At 42.9% G+C, this 19,684-nt stretch overlaps 1 long non-coding RNA gene across 2 annotated transcripts in view; it reads right to left on the reverse strand.

Moving 5' to 3' along the window:
- LOC118080685 (uncharacterized) overlaps nucleotides 1–19,684 on the reverse strand; it is a 64,993-nt gene that overhangs the window by 8,205 nt on the left and 37,104 nt on the right. For both annotated transcript variants that reach the window (XR_009557106.1, XR_004691998.2), the window contains exons 2-5: nucleotides 9,462–9,766; nucleotides 8,361–8,507; nucleotides 5,272–5,288; nucleotides 4,510–4,571 (exon numbers count right to left, since the gene is read on the reverse strand). This is a non-coding gene — a long non-coding RNA (uncharacterized LOC118080685). The remainder of the gene's footprint in view (nucleotides 1–4,509; nucleotides 4,572–5,271; nucleotides 5,289–8,360; nucleotides 8,508–9,461; nucleotides 9,767–19,684) is intronic.

The raw sequence follows: 19,684 nt of genomic DNA on the forward strand, positions 1-19,684 counted from the left end.
GTGGTTGGCTGTAGTGCACATGTCCAAACACTGTTATTAAGACAAGTGGCTCTGAAGAACCCTTGGGAAGTCTGAACCCTGAAGGCTCTCCAAGCTATTGGTTCCAGACAAAACACAGTCCGACCACAAGAGGAAGATACTGATGTGTCTAGACTAGCTGCCTTCCTTTTTAACACGGCCTGCCACAGAAAACAGCCTGTGAATGTTCTGTGATCTGTCACTGATTTATCCCTCTTGCCTGATTTTCCCACACTTAAACTTGTATTTCTATAGCATCATATTATTTTCATAACTGGCTTAAACTTAATGATGTGTGATTAGAATTAGTATCTTCTCCATACTACTGGGTCAGTCTTTTACTCTTCCCCTACTGTGATACTTGGAAGAAAGGGAACAATCCAGAAGAAAGACAGCATGGAACAAGGAAAGGCGCATGTAGTGGTTGTGCCCCCCCAAGTGGCAACCATGACACCTACCTACAACATTTAATAGATTCTTGTAATTACGAGCACAGTACCATTATACATTGTTGAAGGCGGAACCTGCTATATATGGTATTTATGTATTTGCTTACAGTGAGTACATGACAGTGGGGTCCCAGGGTTAAATGTAGATTTTTTATACTGGGAGCTAATGTAGATCTTTCAAGACCGGTGTTATGTGGTCTCGGTGGCCGCTCCCAATCACCAGTCTAGCTGCCGCATTCTGGATTAGTTGTAGTTTCCGAGTCACCTTCAAAGGTAGCCCCACGTAGAGCGCATTGCAGTAGTCCAAGCGAGAGATAACTAGAGCATGCACCACTCTGGCAAGACAGTCTGCAGGCAGGTAGGGTCTCAGCCTGCGTACCAGATGGAGCTGATAGACAGCTGCCCTGGACACAGAATTGACCTGCGCCTGCATGGACAGCTGTGAGTCCAAAATGACTCCCAGGGTGCACACCTGGTCCTTCAGGGGCACAGTTACCCCATTCAGGACCAGGGAGTCCTCCACACCTGCCCGCCTCCTGTCCCCCACAAACAGTACTTCTGTCTTGTCAGGATTCAACCTCAATCTGTTAGCCGCCATCCATCCTCCAGGCAATCACACAGAACCTTCACTGCCTTCACTGGTTCTGATTTGAAAGAGAGGTAGAGCTGGGTATCATCTGCATATTGATGAACACCCAGCCCAAACCCCCTGATGATCTCTCCCAGCGGCTGCATGTAGATGTTAAAAAGCATGGGGGAGAGGACAGAACCCTGAGGCACCCCACAAGTGAGAGCCCAGGGGTCTGAACACTCATCCCCCACCACCACTTTCTGAACACGGCCCAGGAGGAAGGAGCGGAACCACTGTATGACAGTGCCCCTAGCTCCCAACGGTCCAGAAGGATGTTATGGTCGATGGTGTCAAAAGCCGCTGAGAGATCCAGCAGGACTAGGAAACAGCTCTCACCTTTGTCCCTAGCCTGCCGGAGATCATCAACCAGTGCGACCAGGGCCGTTTCAGTCCCATGATGAGGCCTGAATCCTGACTGGAAGGGATCCAAATGGTCCGCTTCTTCCAGGCATGCCTGGAAGATAAAGTTTACATTTCTTGCTCTGCCCACTTTTGCCTCTTACCTTGCCCATCACTGGCATGTGAGCCTCAGAAGGTTGCCCAGAAGGGAATGCAGTGCCTGGGCTGACTGAGGTTCCCCATTCCTGTTCTAGATACTCAGATATTGCATCATTATTATGTATCTGGTCTGCAGAAGCTGCAAGGTATGTGTTAAATTCAAATTAATCTGGAAAAACTTTGAGGGTACAGTGAATGCAATTCCCTACTTAAGATTCATCTAGATCTGTTTTAGAGTGATTCTTCAACCTTTTTTCTTCAACAACACTGGCATAAATATTTAATCTTGATGTTCTTATGTCCACATGGGTCTTTTCACTGCATGGACAAATTTCCATTGTGGACAGTGTTCTTTGAGACCAAATAAATAAATCCTTGGCTCTGACTTACCAGGTCCAGTGGAGGAATGAAGCTAAGGCCCTTTATTAATAGCTGCTGAAGTTTTCTGTATTTGGCCATAGTCATTCTGTCCCTTGTTGCAATGTCTCCAACAATGGAGAAGTCATGCTGGTCTTCCTAAATTGATCTAAATACATATCCTCTAAGTGTCTGAAATACACACTGAGTTTTAAATGTGTACGCACTTCTGTTGTTTGTTTAGGGTGTCCTTGTTTAGGGCCTTTCCTACTCCCAGAATGGTAGGTCTCCAGCTGGAAAGTACATTTGGCACAAACAAACCATAGTGTATTACAGCTTTAATAAACAGGTATCTTCCCCTACCAGGTAATGTATTCCAAACTCATCCCCATACACTACTTTTTCTCTTTTTCTCTTTTAGATGCTCAAGTATGAAAGTCACAGCATGTGTAAGAACAACTCTTCTGCGTTCAGGGTATTTGCTCAGAGCTTGGCATTAGTAAGGATTACAAAACAGACAGTGGCATGGATCATCTTGAAATAAGTCTGCTAAAATCACAGTTAAATTGTGTCATCAGCTGTTGAATGAACTCATTCCTCCAAGGGATGGAAATGTCATGGTAATAAAGCTGAAGATATTTACTGAGTGGTAGCTGGCACCGAGTCAAGAACAGGGCTAGATCAGAAATAATGAATGCTCCTCAAAAACAACACCAACACAGGTGATTATTACAGAAGAATTACCCTAGATAAATTAACATACTGGAGATCTGTCTCCACCTCTTCCCAATTTAAACTTGCATTAGGATTAGTAGATTTCCCGATTCCCTGTTTTGCCCAATTAAAGTTACCCTCAGGTTTTCTATGCTTTTCATGTGCAGACCATGCCAGAATCAGAGTATAGGATTTCATTCCAACCCGTTGGCAAAATGGCTCAGATCTGTCGCAAAGGATTTATAGCCTGAACTAAATGATGAGGCCACTTTCTTCAGGCAATGTGCAGTTGCTAAAATGTGCATTAAGCTGAGGAACTGCCGGGTGCGGTTTCTTTTCCTTTTAATAGTTAACGGCATTTCCCTGCACTGTCTCATGCCCAGAACTATAAATTGGACAGGAAATGTAGAATCAATGATATCTGGTCCCTAAAAACTAGATTAGATTTATGAAATGTGCCTTTCCTCCTGAGAACTATGCTGCCTGTGATGCTACAGTCCTGCTCTGACTGAGGATGAGCAGCGACATTTGGACAAATGTTTTGGGAAATCTGGATGTATGGCACATCATGTCAGCAGTGCTGATTTTGCTGATTTTTGCCTTAAAATAGCTCAAAATGGCAACAAAAAAAGCTCAACAACTTTCCTGTCTTTTTACTATTTGAAATATGGCAACCTTATTAACTAGTCACATGTATTCGATTTCTCCAGGGCTAAGTTGTTTAAAGCAGTTATGTAGGGAGCCCCAGATCTGTCTATCTGGCCCTCAGAAGTCTCCCCACTCTTCCAAAGTTACACCCCTCACTGCTCTCATTCATACATGCATTCTACATGCTATGAGCTTTCCGGAATGTGTCCTTCAAGTTTAATAGATGGTTTACACATGGAGGATAGAGAGGGGTGTCCCGGACCCCATCTACCACTGCCATGCAGTCCTCAGAAAGTTGCCCAGAAGGGAATGTGGCCCATCTATGCAGTAAGTGAAGAGTGTCCTCCTTTCTCATTTGACTCCCAGCTTGTCTAGAGGTTCACTAACACAGGATAATCAGGTTCGTTAGGCAACAGTAGATCTGCAGGTATTGCAGTTTTAAGTTAGTCCTTTTACACCACCTGCCCTCTTGAAGGGTAGTTTATGATATATGTGCACAGCATATTTTGCAATGGAAAGAATTTCATTTAAATTTGTGACGGGCAGATAAATATTTAGTATCACATTATTGTATATTGAATGAGGCCCATTATTACTCTCTGCTACAAGTGTGTACCATCATTACTCAGCTCTGGAGTTTATGACTATGCTTTATAGGATGCATATTGAACATTCATCTTCACTTAGCCTCTGGCACTTATGAAAAATACCTTGTGCAGTAAGCTGACTCCCCACCCCCCACCCCACCCCAAGAGCCTGCTTCTCTGAATGAAGGTTAGAGTTGACTTTATGCGTGCAGGGTTTGTTGTTGTCACTGCTTTTTATATTAATGGTCAGGAAACTAGCTCATGTTACTCATGGCTGTAGGAGCAGGATTCTGGGTTAGAGGGATATTTGCATATTGGTTACACTGATTTGTGTATATTTCATTGGCAGCAAACTAAAACCTAATTATACTTCCTGGATTTTTTTGAAAATTGCACATTGAAGGGTTAGTGCAGAGGTTAATATTAACAGCACAATCCTATGTGACCTTGCCTGGGAGTAAGCACCATTGAATACCAGGGGAAATTCTTCTAAGGACATACTGTAGAAGAATGGGCTGTAATCCTGTAAAAAGACTATGTTCATCCTAGTGATTTTGGAGCACTCTGTTACCTCCTGCCTTGCCCATCCCACCCCCATTGTTCTTACCTCACGAGGTGCTTTTCAATGTTTAGCAGGGATTGTACAGCTGCCTGGACTGGGGGGTTGCCCTGTGGAGTAGATGGAGGTGGCATTTTCAGTCTTGCCTGGAGTAGCAAAACATCCTGAATATTAACAGCAACCTAATCCAAAGGTGGGGGTCCTGTTGCTCTCCAGGTGTTCCTGTATTACAGCTCCCATCATCCCTAACTATTGACCATACTGATCGGGGTTTATGGGAGTTGGGGTCCAACAATATCTGAAGGGCCAGTTGTGAACTGAAAAGGATCAGTTGTGTCTGTTAGAACTTGAGCAGAACTGTTCTCTTGCCTAACTGAACACTGAGGAGCTATATTGAATGAAGACGAAACATAAACAAATGTCAAGATAGTGATTTATAATAACAGTTAAAAATAATAATCCTAAATGACAAAGTGAGGAATTGATAGTTCAAGTCTGGCTCATGTACTGTGGCTATAAATACACATTCTCTGCTCATCTTGCTTTAAATGGATTTTATTTTTATCCCGTAATTTACCTAGCTTTGACATGGTTTTCGAGCAGAGTGTTTGTTTGTGGTATAATCAGCAATCAGACCCAAAGATCTAGGCAAAGTAAACTTCACAGCACAATCACTTTTTCCTTATAGTAAGGTCGGATCCAAGTCGTCACAACCACACAGTCTCTGTAGTTTACCTTCTCACAATCCTCACAGACCATTTCTAATACTAAGCCTGCCTTTTTTATTTTTGTAGACACTCATTTGCTTACCTTCTGTTCCTGGCTCTCTGAAAAGGAACAAAAACATAATTAACTTTATATCTAAAATTATCATGAAATTAAACATTCTAATCACCACAAAGATTTTAATGCCTGGATTAAGGTGTTTTGCGAGTGTTTGGGTTGCAGTGGGCGCCTCCAGTGCAAAATTCTGGTTGTATTATGTTCTACACTTGTGGCTGGGGAAACCCAGGCAGATGGCCGAGGTATAAATAATAAATTATTATTATATTGTTGTTGTTGTTTAAACTACAGTAAGGCTGCAATCCTAACACCTGTTAATTGGAAGTAAGCCCTGTTGAAGTCAATGAGATTTGCTTCTGAGTAGGCGCCATTACGATTGCTGTCTTGGTGTCTCATTGCGCCTGTCTGTGAACAAATGCCGGCTCCCTCGGCCTGAAAGCGAGATGAGTGCTGCAACCCCATAGTCGCCTTTGACTGGACTTAACCGCCCAGGGGTCCTTTTACCCTTTTACCTGTCTAGTTATGTAGTAAAAACCAAACACAACTGGACATATACATTAATCATCATGGATCTGAGTGGCATTCTCTTCCTGTGATTGGCCACTAGTATTGGCCAGACCTAATGTAAGTAATTGGAACCTGGAGTTCTGATCTTGCCTGCTCAACAGCAGGTCAAGTCTCCACTTTCAGTAATGAAAGGAAACCTTCGTAACCGTCTCTATCTAGGTGTAACTACTTGTGACCACAACATAACAAACCTAACAATATCTGAGAATTATGGTTCTGTTTTTGATCAGGGAATGGAGAATGGAATGTTTGATAATCCAAATAAAAGGATGAACACTGAACACTGACTTATGGGGTGGACTGTCTTGGAAATATTAGGCCAGGTACTTGGATTGTTTAGATTGTGATCACTTTGGCATCAGAAATGTGTCGGGGGGATGCTGACTATAAAAGGTAAAGGGACCCCTGACCATTAGGCCCAGTCATGACTGACTCTGGGGGTGCGGTGCTCATCTCATGTTATTGGCCAAGGGAGCCGGCATACAGCTTCCAGGTCATGTGGCCAGCATGACAAAGCCACTTCTGGCAAACCAGAGCAGCACATGGAAACGCTGTTTACCTTCCCGTCAGAGCGGTACCTATTTAGCTACTTGCACTTTGATGTGCTTTTGAACTGCTAGGTTGGCAGGAGCTGGGACCGAGCAACGGGATCTCACCCCATCGCGGGGATTCGAACCGCCGACCTTCTGATCGGCAAGCTCTAGGCTCTGTGGTTTAACCCACAGCGCCACCCACGTCCCTGAGAGTATAAGAGATAGAGGAGGCTATATAGCCATGAAGTAAATGCATGGAACAATTAAAAAAAAATTCCTTCCAAGTAGCACCTTAAGAGACCAACTAAGTTTGTCATTGGTATGAGCTTTCATGTGCATTCACACTTCTTCAGATACATGAAGTACATCTCTAGGGATCTCACTACTATCTTAGTCCCCCCTCAACTTCCTTGCAGACTATATTATGCACCCTGCATGGACTGTCTTTGAAAACATTTAGTCTCAAGGTGGTTAAGAATATTTCCATCCTCAAGGGAAGTGGCTTTGGTGTTTTGTTTTCTTCTTACCATCAAGAAATATGGACTACCTGACTCTTGAAATATGGACTACCTGACTCCTGACTCAACACAACCAGAAATGTGAATTAGATTCTAAATTTGCTCCTTCCAAACCAAGTGTTTCTATACTGCTTCCCATATTAGGTAGCCTACTTTGTTTACCAACACTATCCAAAGCAATGGTTTGTTTTTTTAACCATTGGCTTATGGCTAGAACAAAAACTGATGCAACACAATTTGATGTGTGCAGGACAGAACAGGAAGCTGGAGAATCAAACACTCCCACCACAGTGGGAGGCGGTGCTCATGGTTCAAGACAATGCCTCTTACAAGACAAATTGCTCTATAGGACATATTAGTCCTCGTTGTGATTATGAAAAATACTCTCTCCTCCTCTAACTGCTGGTGCCTTGATACCAAAGGACACTTGGTACATATTACCGGTATGTGGTACTGTACTTTTGCTACACAATTGTAAACAGATCTAAGATTTATGGACAAAAAAGCATTGATGGGATACCTCCCTAAAGTATAGTGTCCTTACCCAAAACAGTGGAAATGGATCAGTTGCATGAACTAGCTGCATACTAGGCATTCCCCCCCCCATATCAGTACTTATTTGCAGGATTTATTTATTGGCCATTTGTATTTTATGGTGTTTTAATTAATTTAGTCATATTTTTAATGAGATGGTTTAAAAACAGTCTTATGAATAAGTAAATAGTGTATATTACACACATTAGATGCCTGCCAAACTATAGGGCAAACCTGCAGCAAATTCAGTGCTTGCTGCATACAAATATATTTTATGACATCTCCATAAATAGAAAATGAGAAAAACCTAAGAGTTCTGACCCAGCTCCTCTTCCCTTTCCCACCTTCCTTCCTCCCTCAACCAGCATTCCGTTTTACTTTAGTTTCCTTTTTTATTGTTATTGTTATATTTGTGTTTGTAGTGTTGATATAGACTGAAAACAAAATTCAGTGAAAATACTATTACTATACATAATAAAAATGAAAACACCACCCTTCATTGTTGACCAAAGCTGCTGCAGAGACCTCCATTCTGAGAGCTTCACTGGCTCATAGGTTTTCAGGCAAAGCTGAAGTTCTTCTATGATCCTTTCAATAGCAAAGTGCTCTGGCCCAACCCAGAGTTTTGGAAGAATGCCTGCACTCACTTCAGTTTTCCCGTGTTAGGAAGCCACTCTTTCTCCTGGGTGGCATCTCATCTTTGTGAAAGATGTGGGAGGCTCACCAGGCTAGTTTCTTCATTGGCTTTTATGAGTTAATCAAAGTGTCCTTATTTTGAAAGGCTTTTGAAGAAGCTGGCGAATAAAATTTTATTGCTGCTGATTCTGCATTTTTATAGATTTTTAGCTTTGTGTTTGTTGTGGTTTCTTTTTTGTATTTTTACTTCTTTGGGCTTTGAATTGTATTTGGGGTGATTTTTATGTGAACCTCCTGAGTGCAAAAGACTATATATATATAGTCATACCTTGGTTTAAGTACGCTTCGGTTTGAGTACTTTCAGTTAAGTACTCCGCGGACCCATCTGGAACGGATTAATCCACTTTCCATTACTTTCAATGGGAAAGTTCACTTCAGGTTAAGTACGCTTCAGTTTAAGTACTCCATGGACCGTCTGGAACAGATTAATCCGTAAATATATCACATACATTCTTATAACCCATTTAACTTAATTTCCCACAACTGATAAGTTCAAATTTCCTTCTTGTGAAAATGTTTTGGTTGAGATTATTTTGGGGTGCAGAGGGGTAAATAAAAATAATGTGCAATGCAGGGATACACACAATTCATCTTTAAGAAGCAATAAGAGAAAATGTGCTGGTCAACGTTTTAAAGATTACAGATGAACAGAGAGGCCCTGTCAAGGTGACGTACTGTCATGAATTCATTGCACTGGCACAATGACAATGCATACCACTGGCATTACAGCACATGAGGATAGGAAGCCTCAGTTCAAGAACAGACCTGAAGCCACTGGAGCGGAGTGGATCCCACTGAATTAAGAGGTTTCATTGGGGCCTGTTCAGTCAGAGATTCAAAAAGGAAGGTTGATGGTGAATGGTCACTTGGATGAAAGATCTGTGGCCTTGTCCAGAGTGAAACCAAGTGAATCTGTCCATGTTTATGCAGTCTTTATCAACAGTCATTCAAAAATGTGTTTATTCTTAATGGGACAAAGCCTAAGCTTTTGTGGAGGACAGTCAACAAGAACTCAGGTACTGCAAGTTTCCTTTTCATGACGGAGGTCTGCACTTACACATCCTCATTCAGGAAGGTAGGATTACTCTAAATAAAGGTAACATATTGGTAATGACATTTAAAAAAAACACCCCAAAATATATTAGAAAATGTAAGTTTAGGAATGGGGAGTGAGGTATCTATGTGTGTGGTGTTGGAGTGGTTAGGAAACACTGATCACACACCTTATTTCTATCAAGCTGGCAAATAAATATCTGGAATCCCACATGCTGCAACAAGTGAATCTTGCCAAGCCAATATCTAATTTTGTCACTACTTGAAGCATCCATTCCTGGTATATCATGCCAAATGGACATTTTATATACGTTACCTTTACAGGAGGGACAGTGCTGTCCTGTTCACTTTTGATATGACTGCTGACAGCAATGCTTTCCCCTTTGCATTAGCTGACAATGTCGGTTTGCTTAATTATATAGAGCACCTGACTTTCGACCTTGAAAACTCAGATGCATTGCAACTTCCTGGCAAAAATCCAGCCTGAATCATTATCTCCAAATCCAGGCTTGGTGGCTTTGTCTCTGCAGTCATGGTCCATCTCTTCAGATCTCTCTGCTGTTTTGTTCATTCAGTCCATTGCCAAGGCAAGAAAACAGTCCAGCACATCCACTGCCACGCCTGCAGATATAAAGGAGAAATGGAGCTGTGTGTTACCAGCATATTGCTGACAACATATAGCCAAAATCCAGATGGACACCCCCCCCCCGCACTCAGCAGTTTCAGGTAGATGTTAAACAGCATGGGGGATAAAATCAGAGCCTGCAGAACCCCACATTGAAGACTCCACAGGGCCAAATAACACTCCCCAAACTTCACCCTCTGGAAACATCCATCCAAGTAGGAACAGAACCACCACAAAGCAGTGCCACCCATTCCCAGCTTGGACAACTGCTCCAGAAGGATACCATGACACTGAGAGGTCAAGGAGAATTAACAGGGAGAAATAAATTAATTAATTAAAATAAAATAAAATACATTTGTTACTCCAGCTAATGAGATGTGAGTATACAAACAAGCTTCTATACCTTTATCATTTCCTAGTATAGAAAATGTTACACATTTAGCAGCCTTTGCTGATAAAGTGGGCAGGGTCAATGGTCCAGCATAGGCACCTTATAAGCTGAAGTCCAATAGTGTTTTCCTTTTAAGAATCCAAAAGCGGGACAGGGGAGCACTTCATTAGAAGCACATTTGTAACACATCGTGACTCTCAACTGGGAACCAATGAATGTTTTGTCTCACCCATAAAGTGACATTTTCAGCTTCTAAACTAAACTGATCTCATGAGATGCAAAACCAGAATGCTAATATTAAAAACAACAGCATGCCTAATATATGATAGAAATGCACTATTATGTATAACAACAGGAAGGAAGAAAAATATGCAGTATGTTTCATTAAATCCCCAATAGTAATGGAAAAGAACTCATACCCTTCTGAAATAATGCAAATTGTATTTTGCGTGTGACAAGAACCAGGAAGCACCATAAATTATCCAGCATTTGGACAGGTATTTATTATAGTGGTGGTTGTCACCCACGCACCTTAAACAGCACTGTCTTAACCATCGCTGTTTCGCTTTTTGTTTTCTCAGTTGCGCCATCCTTTCCAGGTGAATCTCAACTCTATTTTTTTGAAGGAAGCAAGTGGTTGTGCTTTTGTTGGGACAGCACAAGTGGTTTTGCTGCCTGAGGGTAAGGGCAAGGTAGCACTCCTGTCCACCCACCCACCCCCACTCTGCTATTCTTCCATGTACCAGAAGAGCAGTTGAAACTTCTTCCAACAGTGGCAATGGGACATCCTCCACCGCAGCTGAGGGCTACAGGCTATCTTAGTTGACATGGGGAATTGTGGGGGTCTCCTGCCACCCTCAGTGGCCCACCGGGCTCATAAATCCAGCCCACGGACCCTGCAGACCCTGCTGCTTGCTCGGTCAGTCCCCGTGCTAAACCGGCGTGGAGTCCTCGCCACACAGGGATTGACTTCCACAATGCTGGCATGGCTTCCTGCAGCCAATCCAAAGCTGTGGACACCTCTGGGCAGGCGGCGACACTGGCAAGGCTTCAGATTGGCCTCCACCGCCCAGGCCAGCGGCATGGGCTCTGCACCCCGCGGTCCCCTGACCGAGGCAGAGGACGATGACAACACTGCCAAAGACAGTGGTGGCGTCAGCAGCTGCGGCATGAGTGGTGGTGGTGGGGTCCTTTTGGGAGAGGGGGGTCCTTTCAGGAGAGGTCTGAGGGACAGTGGACCGACCCCCTCCTGAAAAAGTTTGCTGACCCCTGGGCTAAGGGTTAGTCTGGCAGAAGCAGGCCCATTTGTTAAATTTACCTGATTCTTATTACTGCACAGCTTGCCAAGTGAAGAAAAAACACAATGCAAGTATGTACATGACTAATCTGGCAGAATTCCTATTGAGTTCAATGGGGCTTACTCCCAGGTAAGAGGGTATAGAATTACAGCCTCTTGTGTCCTTGTCGGACCAAAGCCCTGCCAGTTCTCTCTTTGAAGCGACCAAATGGCTTCAGGGAGCCTTCAATGCATATTTAAACTTAAAGAGGTCTCTGTTTCAGAAAGTGGGGGTGGGGGAAAGCAATCTAGTCTCTGAAGAGTAATGAAGGTACAAAACAAATGCTCAAAAGCAAGGCTTTCTTCATATTTTATAGCCACGTCCAAAAATCAAATTATATTGGGATAAAATATTAATAGAAGAACTTATGGGCTATGATCAACCAAGGGATCCTTTAATAATATTACTTGGCAATGCTAAAGAGGTGGTACTTCAGGAGGACCAAGAAATGATGATTCATCTGTTAACTGGCATTTGAATGACCATATGCCAGGCGCGCGGGGGGGGGGGGGTGGAGACTAGAACATCCTGGATTTTAAAAAATGGCTGAGTAAGGTCTAGGACTTAGCACAGATGATAAAATTAACAAACATAATCAGGATCAAGGGAAGAAGATGGCAGGATAACAGATTTATCCGAAAACTGAGTTTGTTCCTATCTTTTTGGAACAAGAAAATTTAAAATACATATATTTTTAAGTAGGAGATTTGTTTGATTGCATTTTGGGGGATCAATGATCTTCATTACATTTTATTGCAGTATCAAATATTATCTAAATCCTACCATTTATTAATTCCTAATATTCACTAACAGACTCTAGTTCCCTGACTATAGCAATACATTCATATTCTGGGTTTTTCATTCCTCCCCATTCCTACCTCATTTGAAATTGAACTCTCACACCTCCACTCTAGAGAGAAACAGTTCTCTTTTGGATGTGCCAGGGAACTGGAAGTGTGCACAACTCTTGAAGTGAAATACCTTCTGTTCTGTTCTATCATAGTATTTCAGTTTCACCTTTTAATCATTCCTCTGGAATGACATTTTATACGTGCACACAAAAATTACAAGAGAAGTATTTGATGAAAGAGAGATGGCCTCCAGAAAAAAAACATTACCAGAGGCTACTAGAGGGCCCAGGAATTCAAAACAACCATTGGAAATTATGTAATGCAGTATCTTTGAAAACTCATCTGCTATGATTTTAAGAACGAGAGCGTGTCCTCCCCATTTGACTTAAAACCATTTAGACATCAGAACAAGGATGAATCAGTATAGCAATTTGACATAGTGACAGCACACTGGTTCACATCAGCTTGATATTAGTTGACTGTAGTGGCTGTTTTATAAACTGTGCAATGATAAGATAAGAGACTTGTTTTGTTAATCATCCTATATAATAAAGTCCCTGTGTCTCTGCGTCCAGATTCCGTGTGTCCCTGGGTTTGCGTTACTGGGCATGTGCCCCAGGTACACAGGGATTGGACGCAGAGACTGCACACACACACACACACACACACACACTCCCCACCCCACCCCCACCCCTCTGCCCTGCACTGGCTCAATAAGCAGTTAAAACAGAGGCCACCAGGTGGAAGGCAGGAGCAGGCAGCAAGGCCCCTAAGCAGGGCAGGCCCTCTCTCAATGTGCCCAAGGGCCTGAGGAGGAAGCCGGGACGACCAAAAAATCGAGGCCCCGGCTTCTCCTCACTAACAGGCCCGAAATTGAGGCCCAAACAGCGCAAGCAACCGGGAGACACCCGCTGGGCCGGAACGGCCAGGAAAGGCGCGGGGAGGCCACCGAATGCTCAGCGCCAACCGCGGGACCCTCAGAAAGCGCCGGGGCGGGCACAAGCCCCCTGGACAGCAATGCTCCCTCCCGGACACAGCAGGTGACTGAAAAACAGCCGCGGAGGCCAACAAAAGTAGCGGGAGCCACCTCCACCACCACCCCCCGAAAAACTGGGCATACACCCCGGAGCAGCCGCCCGGGCCATCCAGGAGCCAGAATTCGGCCACTGGGCCCTGGCAGCAGCAGCGCTATTGACGGGGAAAAATTAGGAACCAAACGGCAGGCGCAAACAGCGCGTGAAAACAGGGTGGGGAGGGATCCGCACTCCAAACACAAGCTTCGGAGGGGGTAAAGGAAGAAATACCCCCCGCACCCCCCAGCCGAGCCCGGGCTGTAAAGGTAAAAGGGGGGGACTTTGGCTTGGGGTTTGGGAACGGGGGGGGGGGGAAATTAGGGATAAATTAAGGATCAAAGGGAGGGGGGAAGGAACAATCAATTAGACAAGGAATAAAAGCCCCCCACGCGCCGCTGCCACCGGAAAAGGCCGAATGTTCTAGCGCCCGTTTATTAAACGGGCTGAATGACACTAGTAAGTTCATAAATGAAACCAGTGCAGTTAGAGGCACTATTGGCAATTCTGGCAACCAAGTACAAAGGGGTAAATAAAGCAGCATCAATAATCAAAGATGAAATTACGCATTTGTTTTTGAACAGGGACCTCTAGAAATATTACATGAAATAGTGAAAACCTGTATTTTTTTATTTTCATCTGAGCTGTTTTTTGAGCAGAACCCCTCTGCATCTCTCAGGCTGCCTTCGACTGCAGAAGAGGAATCACTGCTTAATTCACTGAGATTTTCCAGCACCTGTGTGTGCACATTTCACAACAGGACTCAACCTGTCCAACTGGGAATACACAAAATCTCAGTTTGGTAAGATATTACTTTAATAAATTTATATCCTGCCCAGGGCCGGCTCTAGGGGTAGGCTGGGTGGCACCGGGCTGGCAGGAGGCGCCACGCGGCAAAGCCATGCGGAAGCCATGCTGCACACTGCGCCCGTCCACCAGGGCGGGGGCGCCGGAGTGATCTCCGCACCATGGCGCCCGCCATGCTTGAGACGGCCCTGATCCTGCCCTTTCTCCCAAAGGCACTTAGATATTACCATTCCCTAAATGTTCAAGGGAACATTACAATGAAGTACTGTGCTTAGTTTATATGGTGAATTCTTTTTATAAACACTCTGGACCACTGGTTTCAAGTTTTTTTTAAAAAAAAGAGTTCTCTTTGGATTGTGCCCAACCCTTGCTCAGCAAGTCTAATCCTGCTGCCATCCCTGGAGAAGGAGGTCCCATTCCTGTTCCTCCCATTTCTATATGAATGATGCTACCCAGATACGCGGGTGGAGATAATTGCAACATTTTTTCCTCCTCCAAACCCCAGTCAGTGTCCTCAACGTTGGTGAAAGTTATTAAGTTCCAAAGGATTTCGTACTATACCCTTTTGGAGGCCAATTATGCAGCAGATTTTAGTCTCCGTTTCCAGATCCCATCCAGAAAAGCAGAGAGAAGCATATCAGGAGGGAACGCAGTAGTTTTTTTTTTTTTACCCTGCTACATTTCAAAATGCTTTCTGAATCAAATTTTAAAGCTAAGAATCTCACCAGCAGAATACCGTGGAAATCCACTGCTAGACTCCCAACAAAATAAGAGGTAAAAAAACAAACACAAAAAGCCTCCTGGTAGAAACTATCATTCATATTTAACCACTGCTATGCCCTGGCAGCTGTCTGATGTGGGAATTATGGGCCTTTTCAGCAGCATTCCCCTTCTATGGAATGCTATCCCCAGGGAAGCTTACCTGGAGCTAACATTGACATATTTTTAGCAAGGAGGGGTTGCGAAAGATTGTATTTTCTCTCAGGCATTTGCATGTTAGTCTTTTCTTTGCAGAAAAAAATGGGTTGCAGCTCTCTGTGACCATTAGACGTACTGTATGTGAAGGGTTGGAGCAATTGGTTTTATGGTTTGTTTACCATGAATACTGCTTAACATTTAAATTATCTTGCTTTTCATATGTTGCATTGTGTATTTTCCTAGTACACGTAAGTCACTTTGAGACAATTGTGTAAAGTGACTGAGTTCAATAAATAAACATAATGTGATGATATGGTCTGTCCATTTTTATATATGTAGACACAGAGACACTTGGCCTGGAACAGCAAAGGCTGCAATCCATACCTGCGACTAAGCCCCACTGAATTCAGTAGGACTGACCTCTGAGTAGACATGGTTAGGATTGTAGCCACTGTAGGCTTTATCCTGCTTGGTCACAAGTAAACAATAACTACAACCCTCTATACCATTTTAGAAGGATGTGACATGAATTGGGACAAACAAAACAGTAGATCAGAAAATAGTGCAGTGGTTCTCAAAAGGCTGTGATGTGCATCTCTGTTGTGGCAGAAGAGGGTGGCAAGTGTGGTGGGAAGATTCAAGGACAAAGCAAAATATCAACATTTCAGTATGGTGTAGTATTTCATTTTTTTATAGAATCTGGATATTTTGGGAATGATTCAGGTTCTTATGTGAATGCACTGTTTTATACTTTTTGGATGCCCCATGGTATTATAATGCAGTAATGTTCTGTGTTATTGATAAAGCACTGCTAGGAGTTGTTTCTTTTTGTTTCCACTGTATTTCTTATCAATTAAAAAATCAGTGTTGTGTGACCAGATTTTTATTCTGAAAGTGTGGCCCAGAGTGGGGGAAAAGAGAACCATTGCTCTTGTGGCCATTTCTGCACATTACTACTGGCTTATTTCCCCATCAACAGCAAACTACAGACTTCTGAATCCTACTGCTCATGGAAAATAGTAAAAAATCCAGCTAGGTTTTTAAGCTGAAATTAATATGCAGCTCAATTTTAAGAATTCATGCACATTTTTTGCAAGAGCTACCTGTGAATATGATGTCTAAAATTAGTCAAAGGGACTTGTAGAGAATGCAACTAGAGAGACAAAAGGGCAACGGCACATAGCAGAATTTCAGCTTTATTGCTACGTAATGCTGCACATGATTAGAATTTTATTATACCACTTAGACTTCAGTGCGTCTCAGCTGGATGAAATTCAATATGGCTGTGAGATGCAATAAGGCTGGGGATTTCAGGCTGTGTGGATAATTTAAATGACCAGAAGCTATAAATAAATCCAGCTGTCAAGAACACACTCTTTTCGTTTTGCTTTATTCTAACATGGTGTTTCTAATTCAGAAGTAGTAATTCCTCTGAACTCTATTAAAACAGGACTTTCCGTGAAAACAAAGGCTCGCTTCTTCTTGCCACTCCTGCCCTGTAGTAGGGGTGAATTTGCCATATTACACCTTTCTTGGGAGAAGATGCAAGTTGGTCTCTCATATGGGGAGAGTGCCTTCAGCATCACATGGACAGGCGTGCCCAATAGGAGGGGAGCAATCAAGCTGTTATTGAAGTCATGGCCACTTTCAAGGTAGTGTGGCTGGCATTACCTTTACTACCACGTCCGTCTTTGTGAAATAGCAGGAGACTTTGGGCTGGAAAACACTGTAGGCCATCCTTATTTCAATTCTCCAATAGAACATGTAGAACTACTTGCCTCATGGAGTACATAAAAAACAAAAGAGGAGCCTGAAAGATCAGGCCAGCCCATTCAGCCCAGAATCCTGTTTCACAGTAGCACCCATATGCCCATGGTCGTGTGCAAGCACTCTTCCAACTTGTGATTCCCAGGAACTGGCATTCAGAGGCACACTGTATCCAACGGCAGAGGTGGACCACTCATAGCTTTATCTTTCATGAATTTGGTGGCTATTCACATTTTTATGGAAGAAGTACATCCATCGTGCCTCCATTCAATGATCCTGGCAATTATGGTACAGATATACTACAGAGTGTTCTCTGTGGCAAGTACTTCTAGCGATTAGGATGGGAGTGGATAGCCTGTCATGGAACGCGGCTTTCAGTGACATCTCTGTGGTGAACATAAGGTATGCTACAGCCCTTGAAAAGCAATGTTATGGACATGCCAACACCAGAATTAGTGCAAATCCCAATAAGAACTCCCCCATCCTTAGAGAACATTATTTGCAGGGGGAGGAGCACTGTTCAAAAGAGTTTTGAATTTTTTTTTAGAATAACCCTGCCTCAAGGATCTTGAGTTATAATGACCAAGGACGAAATTACTGTCCCATACTAAAAATACTTACGGTTGCTCTGACTTCTATTCGTTTTAATAAAACTTAGCCATGGATAACTTTAGTTAGATTGGGCTAGTGCAACTTTCACCAATTTACTGGTGTTTGGCATGGTAACCCACATCCGTCCTGGACAAGACACCTGTCCAAAACCTTTATAGGGCACCAGGTTGGCAAAGGCTGGGCAAGTGTCTGTAACACAAAGAAGTACTGTAATATACTGTAGAGAGAACCATATGCAGAGCCAGAGATTTGCTTGTTATTTTCATCTTAGCAGATCCCACCACTTGAAAAGACAAGGGAAAGGCAGTTTGTTTTTCTGCTCTGGAAACTACGATTGGACAGACTGAGTCCCAATAAAAGAATCAAAAGTTTTGAAATACAACCTTATGAGAACAAATGTTAAAATTCAAAGTCTTATGGAGCAACATGACCAAAAAGGTCACCTAGATTATGCTGAAGCAGAACACACCAGCCAAAGGTATCTTTAAAAGGTTAACTATATAAAAGTACAGTCATTCATGATCGAACTAAATTGCAGAGCCCCACAATTACTTAGTAATGAAGTTCTGTATTTTCCTTCCCCCTTGATCCATGTCATATGCAAAAGAGATTGACTTTGAATTTTTAATTTTATGATGAGAGAAAAAACATAAGTGACATTTTTCATAATGGCAAAGCTTGAATGGCTTGTAGGAGACGTGGGAACAGCGCTAGGTGGAAATCATGCATGCTCTGTTCTTTCAGGTATGATAAACCAAGTTATTGGCCCTGTATTAAGAAATGTCGGATACATTATTCAAATGTGCTAGCTCTTGTCTTCTTCTTTTTGAAGCCTATCATTTATAAAGCTAGGATATGCACAATAAATAAATGTAAATAACAAAGCTGTGCGTGGCACCAACATTACAACGAACAACTACAGACCCATTTCCTCATTTTGAAAGACTAAACTAAAATAGATATTTTTAATCAGGAATGCAAAGTGAAGAAAAATCTACTAAGGAAAGCCATTATTTAATCCTCACGTATAAAAAGTGCCCCACCTCCTCTTTCTTCACTTTCATATAAATTGATGGAGTCTTTCCCACAAAGCAATGAAACCAATTTATCTTCATAAATGACAGGAAATATATAACTTTCCCCCCCTCAAACCCTTTTGGAAACACTTTGTTAGCATCAGAAATACTCTGGTGAAGCCAGCCATGTCAAATGCTGACAGAAGTTTGCATAAATAAGAAAAATTAAGCAGGAATGAATATTTTGGTCAAGAAAGGGAGTAGGAGCAAATGTTAATCTTCAACTCTGACTGTGAAACTGTTCAAATGTTCACAGATTGCCATTGTTACTCATGGGAACTGGGCATATTTTGGTAGCGAGGCAGTGTGATGTAATGGTTACAGTGTTGGGACTAGCTAGGACCTTGGGAGACCAGAGTTCAAATCCCTTGGGCCAGTCACTGTCTCTGAGCTTAACCAACCTCCCAGGGTTATTGTGAGGTCAAAAGGGGAAGGAGAAAAACCATGTACACCATTATTGAGCTTCTTAGAGGAAAGGTTGGGATATAAACATAATAAATTTATCTATCTACTCACTAATATGGCAAAAGGGCCAGAATTAGCATATTATCCTAAATGTGCTTATATATATGTGGCGCTGTGGTCTAAACTACAGAGCCTAGGGCTTCCCGATCAGAAGGTCAGCGGTTTGAATCCCCGCGATGGGGTGAGCTCCAGTTGCTCGGTCCCTGCTGCTGCCAACCTAGCAGTTCGAAAGCACGAAGTGCAATTAGATAAATAGGTACCGCTCCGGCAGGAAGGTAAACGGCATTTCCATGTGCTGCTTTGGTTCGCCAGAAATGGCTTAGTCATGCTGGCCACATGACCTAGAATCTGTACGTTGGCTCCCTCGGCCAGTAAAGCGAGATGAGCGCCGCAACCCCAGAGTCGTCCGCAAGTGGACCTACTGGTCAGGGGTCCTTTTACCTTTACATTATAGTGTCATTATATATTTTAGTCACTAGGTGGCACTGGATTTAGTGGCATCTGGGTAGAATCAGGTGCTCCCTATAGCTTTTCTTTCAGACAGTAAGGTTATTGTCATACTTCTTCATGTGGGTGGTGGTGTCATAAGCCTGCTGTGGCAATCCTTAATTAGATTTTAG

The sequence above is a fragment of the Zootoca vivipara genome, chromosome 2, assembly GCF_963506605.1.
Source record: "Zootoca vivipara chromosome 2, rZooViv1.1, whole genome shotgun sequence".
Classification (NCBI taxonomy): domain Eukaryota; kingdom Metazoa; phylum Chordata; class Lepidosauria; order Squamata; family Lacertidae; genus Zootoca; species Zootoca vivipara.